This window comes from Loxodonta africana, chromosome 1 (assembly GCF_030014295.1).
Source record: "Loxodonta africana isolate mLoxAfr1 chromosome 1, mLoxAfr1.hap2, whole genome shotgun sequence".
Lineage (NCBI taxonomy): Eukaryota > Metazoa > Chordata > Mammalia > Proboscidea > Elephantidae > Loxodonta > Loxodonta africana.
Genome location: NC_087342.1, coordinates 70,961,629 through 70,972,734, shown reverse-complemented (window position 1 = coordinate 70,972,734; position 11,106 = coordinate 70,961,629).

Genomic DNA, 11,106 nt, shown 5'->3' with positions numbered 1-11,106 from the left:
CCCTCTCTCCCCCCTTCATGGCCGCAGGAGTGTGTGTTCTTCTCGGGTTTACTATTTCTCAAGATCTTGTGATAGTGGTCTTGTACAATGTTTGTCCTTTTGCCTCTGACTGGTTTCGCTCGGGGTGGTGCCTTCCAGGTTCCTCCATGTTGTGGGATGTTTCGCAGATTCGTCACTGTTCTTTGTCGATGCGTGGTGTTCCATTGTGTGAATTTGCCACAATTTGTTTACCCATTTGTCCGTTGATGGACGCCTTGGTTGCTTCCAACTTTTTGCTATTGTGGGCAGAGCTGCAGTAAGCATGGGTGTGCATATATTAAAAAAAAAAAAAAAAAGTTGGATTTAAACTTAGAAAAATAGGGTTAAATATTAAGGTAACCAAAAAGGAGATTAACAATTGTACTCATGAAAATAAAATACAAGAAAAAAATAGAGACTCAGCAGAAACAAAATCAACAACAATGAATAAGAGAAAAAGACAATACATAAGATAAATTACTCAGCACAAAAATTAAGTGGGAAAAAGAAACGGTCAACAACACACAAAAAAGACATCAAAATGACAGCACTAAACTCATAAAAAAAAAAACAAAACTCATACCTATCCATAATTACACTGAATGTAAATGTACTAAATGTACCAATAGAGAGACAGAAAGTGGTAGAAAGGAGTAAAAAAAAACATGATCCATCTATATGCTCCCTACAAGAGACACACCTTAGACTTAGAGACACAAACTAAAACTTGAAGGATGAAAAAAATACATATCACGCAAACAACAATCAAAAAAGAGCAGGAGTGGCAATATAAATTTCTGACAAAATAGGCTTTAAAGTTAAATCCATCACAAAGGATAAGGAAAGACAGTACATAATGATTAAAGGGACAATATACCAGGAGGATATAACCATATTAAATATTTATGCACCCAACGATGAGGCTGTAAGATATACAATAAAACTCTAACAGCACTGAAAAGTGAAATAGACATCAACACAATTATACTGGGAAATTTTAACACACCACTTTTGGTGAAGGACAGAACATCCAGAAAGAAGCACAATAAAGACACGGAAGATCTAAATGCCATAATCAACCAACTTGACCTCATAGACATATATGGAACACTCCACCCAAAAGCAGACAAGTGTACTTTCTTTTCCAACACACATAGAACATTCTCTAGAATAAACCACATATTAGGTCAAAAAGCAAGCCTTAGCAGAATCCAAAACATCGAAATATTACAAAGCATCTTCTCTGACCATAAGGCCATAAAAGTAGAAATGAATAACAGAAAAAGCAGGGAAAAGAAATCAAACACTTGGAAATTGAACAATACGCTGCTCAAAAACAACTGGATTATAGAAGATGTTAAGGATGGAATAAAGGAATTAATAGAATCCAATGAGAATGAATACACTTCATATTGGAACATTTGGGACACAGCGAAAGCAGCGCTCAGAGCTCAATTTATATCAATAGATGCACACATCCAAAAAGAAGAAAGGGCCAAAATCAAAAAATTATCCCTACAACTTGAACAAACAGAAAGAGAGCACCAAAAGAAACCCTCAGGTACCAGAAGAAAGCAAGTAATAAAAATTAGAGCAGAATTAAGTGAAATAGAGAAGAGAAAAACAACTGAAAGAGTTAATAAGACCAAAAGCTGGTTCTTTTAAAAAAATTACCAAAATTGATAAACCATTGGCCAAACTGACAAAAGAAAAACAGGAGAGGAAGCAAATAACCTGAATAAGAAATGAGATGGGCAATATCACAACAGACCCAACTGAAATTAAAAGAATCATATCAGATTACTATGAAAAACTGTACGCTAACAAATTTGAAACCTAGAAGAAATGGATGAATTTCTAGAAACACACTATCTACCTAAACTAACACAAAAGGAGATAGAAAGCTAAATAAACCCATAAAAAAAGAGATTGAAAAGGTAATCAAAAAACCCCCAACAAAAAAAGCCCTGGCCCAGACAGCTTCACTGCAGAATTCTACCAAACTTTCAGAGAAGAGTTAACACCACTACTACTAAAGGTATTTCAGAGCATAGAAAAGGACGGAATACTCCTAAACTCATTGTATGAAGCCTGCATATCCCTGATAACAAAACCAGGTAAAGACACCACAAAAAAAAAATTACGGACCTAGATACCTCATGAACTTAGATGCGAAAATCCTCAACAAAAATCTAGCCAATAGAATTCAACAACATATCAAAAAAGTAATTCACCATGACCAAGTGGGATTCATACCAGGTATGCAGGGATGGTTCGACATTAGAAAACAATTAATGTAATCCATCATATGAATAAAACAAAAGGCAAGAACCACATAATCTTACCAATTGAATCAGAAAGGGCACTTGACAAAGTTCAACACCCATTCATGATAACAACTCTCAGTAAAATAGGAATAGAATAAAGGGCATTCATACAAAGCCAACAGCCAACATCACCCTAAATGGAGAGAGTCTAAAAGCATTCCCCTTGAGATCGGGAACAGACAAAGATGCCCTTTATCACCACTCTTATTCAACATTGTGCTGGACGTCTTAGCTAGAGAAATTAGGCTAGATAAAGAAATAAAGGGCATCCAGATTGGCAAGGAAGAAGTAAAAGTATCTCTATTTGCAGATGACATGATCTTATACACAGAATATCCTAACGAATCCTCAGGAAAACTACTGAAAGTAATAGAAGAGTTCAACAGAGTATCAAGATAAAAGATAAACATACAAAAATCAGTTGGATTTCTCTGCACCAACAAAAAGAACATCAAAGAGGAAATCACCAAATCAATACCATTTACAGTAGCCCCCAAGAAGATAAAATACTTAGGAATATATCTTACCAGAGACATAAGAGACCTATACAAAGAAATCTACAAGACACTACTGCAAGAAACCAAAAGAGACCTACATAAGTGGAAAAACACACCTTGCTCATGGATAGGAAGACTTAACATTGTAAAAATGTCTATTTTACCAAAAGCTATCTAAAGATACAATGCAATCTTGATCCAAATTCCAAAGACATGTTTAATGAGATGAAGAAAGAAATCACCAACTTCACATGGAAGGGAAAGAGGCCCCGGATAAGTAAAGCATTACAGAAAAAGAACAACAAAGTGGGAGACATCACACTACCTGATTTTAGAACCTGTTATATTGCCACAGTAGTCAAAACAGCCTGGTACTGGTACGACAACAGATACATAGACCAATGGAACAGAATTGAGAAACCAGACATAAATCCATCTACACATGAGCAGATGATATTTGACAAAAGCGCCAAAGTCAGTTAAATGGGGAAAAGACAGTCTGTTTAACAAATGGTGCTGGCATAGCTGGATATCCACCTGCATGAAAGAAGATCCATACCTCACACCATGCACAAAAGTGAACTCAAAATGGATCAAAGACCTAAACATATGATCTAAAACAATAAAGATCATTGAAGAAAAAATAGGGACAATGTTAGGCACTCTAATACATGGCATAAACAGTATACAAAACATTACTAACAATGCACAAACACCAGAAGAAAAACTAGATAACTGGGAGCTCCTGAAAATCAAACACCTATATTCATCCAAAGGCTTCACCAAAAGAGTAAAAAGATTACCTACAGACTGGGAAAAAGTTTTTAGCTATGACATTTCCAATCAGTGTCTGATCTCTAAAATCTACATGATACTGCAAAAACTTAACTACAAAAAGACAAATAACCCAATTGGAAAATGGCCAAAAGATATGAACAGACACTTCACTAAAGAAGACTTTTGGGTAGGTAACAGATCCATGAGGAAATGCTCACAATCATTAACCATTAAAGAAATGCAAATCAAAACTACAATGAGATTCCATCTCACTCCAACAAGGCTGGCATTAATCCAAAACACACAAAATAATAAATGCTGGAGAGGCTGTGGAGGGACTGGAACACTTAGACACTGCTGGTGGGAATGTAAAATGGTACAACCACTTTGGAAATCGATTTGGCGCTTCCTTTAAAAGCTAGAAATAGAACTACCACATGATCCAGAAATTCCACTCCTTGGAATATATCCTAGAGAAATAAGAGCCTTTACACGAACAGATATATGTACACCCATGTTTATTGCAGCTCTGTTTACCATAGCAAAAATATGGAAGCAACCAAGGTGCCCATCAACAGATGAACGGATAAATAAATGGAATACTACACATGGAAAAAGAACAATGGTGAATCTGTGAAACATTTCATAGCATGGAGGAATCTGCATGGAGGAATCTGGGAGACATTACGCTGAGTGAAATCAGTCAGTTGCAAAAGGGCAAATATTGTATGAGACCACGATTATAAGAACTCAAGAAATAGTTTAAACAGAGAAGAAAATATTCTTTGATGGCTATGAGAGTGGGGAGGGAGGGAGGGAGGGAGAGGGGCATTCACTAATTAGATAGTAGACAAAAACTAATTTAGGCGACAGGAAAAAAACACACAATACAGGAGAGTCAGCGCAAATGGACTACACTAAAAGGAAAAAAGTTTCCTGAATAAACTGAATGCCTTGAAGGCCAGCGCAGAAGGGCCGGGGGTTTGGGGACCATGGTTTCAGGGAACATCTAAGTCAATTAGCATAATAAAATCTATTAAGAAAACATTCTCCATCCCACTTTGGAGAGTGGCTTCTGGGGTCTAGCAAATGGCTATCTAAGATGCATAAATTGGTCTCAGCCAACCTAGAGCAAAGGAGAATGAAGAACATCAAAAACACAAGGTAATTATGAGCCCAAGAGACAGAAAGGGCCACATAAACCAGAGACTACACCAGCCTGAGACCATAAGAACTAGATGGTGCCCGGCTACAACCAATGACTGCCCTTACAGGGAACAAAACAGAGAGTCCCTGATGGAGCAGGAGAGCAGTGGGATGTAGACCTCAAATTTCCGTAAAAAGACCAGACTTAATGGTCTGACTGAGAGTAGAGGGACCCTGAAGGTCGTGGTCCCCAGACCTTCTATTAGCCCAGGACAGAAACCATTCCCAAAGCCAGCTCTTCAGACAGGGATTGGACTGGACTTTGGGATGGAAAATGATACTAGTGAAGAGTGGGCTTCTTGGATCGAGTTGACACATGAGTCTATGTGGGCAGCTCCTGTCTGGAGGGGAGATGGGAAGGCAGAGATGTCAAAAGCTGGCTGGACGGACACAAAAATAGAGAGTGGAGAGAAGGAGTGTGCTGTCTCATTAGGGGGAGAGAAACTAGGAGCATATAACAATGCGTATATAAGTTTTTGTATGAGATACTGACTTGATTTGTAAACTTTCACTTAAAGCGCAATAAAAAAAAAAAGAACTAGAAGGAGACAATAAATTAGTGGTAACTTTGGTGAAGGGTAAGACAGTACAAAATACTGGGGAAGCTAGCACAACCTGTACAAGGCAAGGTCATGGTAGTTCCATAGAGACATCCAAACTCCCTGAGGGATTGAATTACTGGGCTGAGGGCTGTGGGAACCATGGTCTCAGTGAATATCTAGCTCAATTCGTATAGCAGAGTTAATAAAGAAAATACTCTACATTCTACTTTGGTGAGTAGTGTCTGGAATTTTAAAAGCCTGTGAGTGGCCATCTAGGATACTACACTGATCTCACCCCTTCGGAAGCAAGGAAGAATGAAGAAAAACAAAGACACAAGGGAAAGACTCATCCCAAGGACTAATGGACCACATCTACCACAGCCTCCACCAGACTGAGTCTAGTACAGCTAGATGGTGCCTGGCTACCACTACTGACTGCTCTGACAGGAACTACAATAGAGGGTCCCAGGCGGAGCTGGAGAAAAATGTAGAACAAAATTCTAACTCAAAGAGAAGGACCAGACTTGTTGACCTGACAGAGGCTGGAGAAACACTGAGAGTACGTCTCCCAGACACCCTTGCAGCTCAGTAATGAGATTACTCCTGAGGTTCACCCTTCAGCCAAGATTGAACAGGCCCACAGAACAAAACAAGACTAAAGGGGTGCACCATCCCTGGGGCAAGGACTGGAAGGCAGGAGGGAGCAGGAAAGCTGGTAATAGGGAACCCAGGGTTGAGAAGGGAGAGTGTTGACAAGTCGTGGGGTTGTTAATCAATGTTATACAACAATGTGTGTATTAGCTGTGTGACGAGAAACTAGTTTGTTCAGTAAACCTTCATCTAAAGTTCGAAAAAAAAAAAAAGAATTAGAAGGAAATTGAGTTTGGTGAGACAGTGCTAGAGTTGAATTCAGGAAACCTGATTTGTCACCCTGGCTCCATCACTAAGCAACTATGTGGCCTTAGGAAGGTCAGAGTTATCCCACGTATTTGTCTCTGTGTTTCTCAATGAACGATCAAGCCTATATTTTAAATTCTTCCCGTTCTGTATTCACATGTCTCAACTGGAAGCAGTAGCAACATGATGATAAAACTCAAAAACAACCTTTAATAAATTTATTTGGAAGCTCCCAGTAGAGGAATATACCTGAAAAATTGTCCATTACAAACACCTAGACATACTAGATAAAATATAGTATACCTTCTTTGAAATGCATAGCTCCAAAGATTGTCATAGATAGCCCCGTGGATGAAATGAGACGTTAGAGGCATCAGCTAACTCTTTGGTGGCCCTGCGGGTGGGGTTAGAGATACATCAATTTCAGTATTGCAGAGACTTGGGATGGGGGATGAAACTCAAGACAAGAAGTGAATTATAATGGAGATCCCTTCGAAATTCTAAAAATTCATAATGATATTATAAGGAGTTGACGTTTAGAATTCACTCTATGTGCATTTTCTAAGAGCTTGCCCGCTGCTGAGAAACTGACCTAAGAATTGGGCCCAGACTTGTTTGCTTAACCTTGACCACACAAAATTACTGTCGATGAATCTCCATGTAATATGAGCCCAAAACCCAAAATTATAAATGTCCACGGAGTGGTCCATGAGAAGTAAACCCTGAGACTCAATGCATTATTCTGCTGACAACTTCCAAAATTAGAGGAAACTTATAAAGACATTATATAAACATGCTTAAAACAATTGAAATTATATACGGACTCTACAACATAAAAAGAGTCAAAGACATAAGAAAAAAAAATACACCCAGCCCAGATAGCAGCCATGCTAGATCAGAAGTATTCCAGGCAAGAAGGTGCTTCCTGTCCCTGACTCTCTCCCTGCCACCAGCCCTAGAAGAGTCAGAAACCTCCTTTAGCAAGAGGAATGAGGGGAACAGGTAGCAGAGGAAGGGGATAAGAATTCCAACCAAGCAACCCCTCCCTTCCAGGCACAAGCTGGATGTGGTGAGAAGCTTCATTGGAGTTTTGCATTTCATTAGACAGGATCTATTAATTATAAAGTGAGACTAGACGAAGACTGAAAATAACCAGAAGATTTTTTCCTATCTGAAAATGATCAGAGAGGTTATGGGGCTTTGCAGATTTAAAGGGTACAAGGGTAAGGTAGGGGCTTTTGGTGAAATAAAATATCTTTCCACTTGCTCTCTATGGAGTGTTCCTTCTATTATTGTAAAAACAATTACATGTCTGATTCTTTGGTGATATAGTTTTTAACTGTAAGTGGAAATATTGCATAAAGTATGTGTATGTTACCAACTAAAGTTGGTAAATGTGTATTAACAGACAAACTCCTCGTTTATGTCATTTGAAGTTTCTCCTGTTAGACCACAGAGACTCCAGTCCACCGTGGGTCAGAAATGAATTGAAAGTTGAAATTCAGAACAATGTTTACTGGAGAAAGATTGGTTGGGTAACTCTGAAAAGAAAGTGGGAAAATGAAGGGACTGAATATTCTGTAGGTAAAAATAATTTGCTTATCATTTCTATTCACACTTTAGGTCAATTGATAGGATTGAAAGGATTGTATGAGAGACAAGAATGGAAGAAAATTTTCAGATAAAAAATTCTCGCAATGATTTTACCTAAACAAGCCCTTCTGGTACACCAATGCCTAAGTGCTCACTGTTCATTGATTGATTCAGTGAATACTTGTTGAATCAATTAATGGAATTTTCTACTTCTTTATCTTTTTATCTCGTGCCTACAACTGAAGGGCTTAGTTCTCATTAAATTACCCCATTTCTATAATACTTATTATAACAGAAGTACTTGCCAATTTTTTGGTCACCAGCAGTATAGAATTTGCCGAAGGTCAAAACGGACAGTGGAAGGTGGCAGTAGGGGGAAAGGTGAGATATTGCTTTGTAGGTCATCATGTTGTTACTGCTTCCAGTTGAGACATGAGAATACAGAACGAGAAAGAATTTAAAATACAGGCTTGATCATTCATTTAGAAACACAGAGACAAAGACGTGTACCCTCATGAAAGTTACATCCAAGCAGCGCCACAATATGGAAGAAATAAGTAAAAACAGCATGTGCTAAGAGGAAAACAAATAAACACAGGGACAGTGACTAAGTAGCCAGCTTTGTGAGAGGGCTACTATTTTTGTCTAGTCTAACAACTTTACCTACTCAGACTGTGTAGGAGAAGGTTGGGTTTGAGCTGAAAGGTGCATGTGGAGGAGAGAAGCAGCTGTATGGTAGAGCATTCCAGGTAAAGAAGCCAGCAAGTGTGCCATGTTTTTTCAAGGTAGAAAAAAATGCAATGTGTCCAGTGCAGCATCAGGGAGAAGGATAATAATAAGAGCTGAGGTCAAAGCGGTAAACACTTACCACCCCATTTAGGACCCTGTAGACCTTAGATTGGAAACCCTGGTGGTGTAGTGGTTCAGTGCTACAGCTACTAACCAAAGGGTTGGGAGTTCGAATCCACCAGGCGCTCCTTGGAAACTCTATGGGGCAGTTCTAGTCTGTCCTATAGTGTTGCTACGAGTCAGAATTGACTTAACGGCACTGTTTTTTTTTTAGACCTTAGATTGAATTTACTTTGCCTGCTGTGTGGTCCATGACCTATGAGGGACAAGAATAGGAACCAAGAGACTTGGAAGAAAGTGTTGCAGTTTGCCTGTGGGACAGGCGAAGTCGGCTGGGTTAGGATGGTTGGGGTAGAAAAGACCAGATTTGAGGTCTATTTTGGAGACAGAGCCAATAAGTGTTGCTAATGAGGTGGATATGAAGGCGAAAGAAAGCAGGGCATCATGGCAGGCTTCTAGGTTTATAACTTAAGTAAAAGAATGAATGGTGTTGCCCTCAATGGAGATGAAGCGACAAGCAGAGAAGGAGCAGATTTTGGGAGGCAAAGCAAGTTTCTCTTGAACATGTTGGGTTGAGATGCCTGTTAGACCCAGAAAGGAAGACTGCCAAGCAGGCATTGTGTTTATGAGTCTGTACCTTGGAACAGAAGGCCTATGCGGTAACACAAATTTTGAAGTCATCAGCTTTATCTATTTGGAGGTTGTCAAAATAAGCAAAACCTAGCAAAGAAATGGGTCCAAGCATTCATATATCAGATTTTCTTGCCAAGACTATTTCTGTGCTTGCTCCTTTTGAATAAATATCTGCCCTACTAATCTCCAATACACTGTACGGTGAGACTTTACTTAATATACTTTGCAAGCCTCTTAATAGTGCAGCTGTCATCTCTATCAGGTCTCTGCACAAAACATTTTTTCCCCATGAGAGGCAGCTCCGGGATATCACTCATAGCTCCCAAGTAAAATCTGTCTGTCCCAACCTCTTCATCCCATTTATCTACTTCCCAAATCCATGTGAAACTTATTTTGCTTTTTTTCCCCCCACATATAAATTCATTGGAAGAGTCTAGTCTGTTCTGATTAATCAGATCTTTCGACCTGGATGAAAACTTTCCCCCACCAGAATTCAGCATTTACATTTATTTTCTCAGCAGAGATATGATCAGCACTTTAAAAAAAAAAAATTAATGAATCTTACAGAACAAGCCCAAAATATGAATCATAAAGTGAAGATTGTCCCATCTATTGTCTTAGTTATCTAGTGCTTCTGTAACAGAAACATCACAAGTAAATGGCTTTAACAAAGAGATGTTTATTCTCTCATAGTCCTGTTCAGGGCACTGGCTCCAGGGGAAGGCTTTCTCTCTCTCTCTCTCTCTGTCAGCTCTGGAGGAAGGTTCTTGTCGTCAGTCTTCCCTTGGTCTGGGAGCATCTCAACGCAGGAACCTCAGGTCCAAGGGACTCGCTCTGTTCCCAGCACTGCTTTCTTGGTGGTATGAGATTCCCAACTCTCTGCTTGGTTCCCTTTCCTTTTATCTCTTAGGAGATAAAAAGTGGTGCAGGCCACACCCCAGGGAAACTCCCTTTACATTGACTGGATTAGGGATGTGACCTGGTTGGGTGTTACAATGCCACCCTAATCCTCTTTAACATAAAATTACAGTCACAGAATGGAGGACAACCACAGAATACTGGGAATCATGGCTTAACCAAGTTGATACACACGTTTTGGGGCGGACATAATTCAATCCATGACATCTATTCTCAAAATATGAGTGACATTAACTCTTTAAACTACACTCTCAAATGGCCGGTTAACCAACAGAGCCTTCCCATGATTCAGGCTCTCTTTCTGGAGCTATTTTGTTAGAGGCATTTCATCCCCTGCATAGGGGGCCTTCTTTCTTTCAGGAAAAGGTGACATCATTTTTCACTTTTCACAATTGTTAAGGAGAGAGGTGTTCTCTTCCCCACCCACACAATGGCAAAACAGCAAATTCAACTGTTCTGTTAGGGAAAAGATACCCATTCCCATATCTCAAAAGCAGAACTGTAAAAGAAAAGATGACAGCTATCCTGAGGGACGAGTGCAGGGTCCTCATTCCTTTCAAATAAATTAATCTTTATTTATTATAATTTTGTTATCTTCAGGAGGTAAATGAATACCAAAATCTTTATCCTTGATGTTACTAAATGGGAAGATTTTATTGGTTCAATGGTTTAATTTTCAACTTTGCTTCTATTTTTTTATTAATAAAAAAGTCAAGCTCACTGAAATTTTCCTCTTGCTTTAAGCCCAACTGAGATGTCACTTACATGTTCCCTCATGTTCCAATCTGAATCTAGGTCTCCTGCATATAGGATCCCAATACCATGTGGCCCTTGGTTACAGTACTTGCA